Here is a 480-nt window from a genome sequence, read left to right on the forward strand (position 1 = left end):
CAATTTACATTCCCATCACTTGTAAGAGTTTCACTTGTCCATACACTTGCCAATGCTGGCTAAAACTATATTGGCCTTTCTGATTTTTGCTGTTGTAATGGACAAAATAATGACATTTTGTTTTAATTTGCATTTTCTTGATTACTAACGAGGGTTAACATATTTTTGTATGTGTATTAGCCATTTATGTTTATCTCTAATGTGAATTATCTTTTCTTTCATTCGTATATCTTGTTTCCTAATTTATATCTTTTATTCAGGATATCTCTCTCATTATGTGTGTGTGTGTATATATATATGGGGGGGAGAGGCTGAGAGAGCAAATACTTATTGGCAGTGCACCATTTTTTTTTTTATCATTCTTTATTTACATATATAGCTTATGGCTTTTGTGTCTTATATGGAAAAGTTTTCTGTACTCCCAAGATTATTTTTAAAGAGTAGTGCTTTGGTTTGTGTTTTACTTTTGGATCTTTAATC

This window comes from Propithecus coquereli, unplaced genomic scaffold (assembly GCF_000956105.1).
Source record: "Propithecus coquereli isolate 6110/MARCELLA unplaced genomic scaffold, Pcoq_1.0 Scaffold325, whole genome shotgun sequence".
In the NCBI taxonomy this organism is placed as follows: Eukaryota; Metazoa; Chordata; class Mammalia; order Primates; family Indriidae; genus Propithecus; species Propithecus coquereli.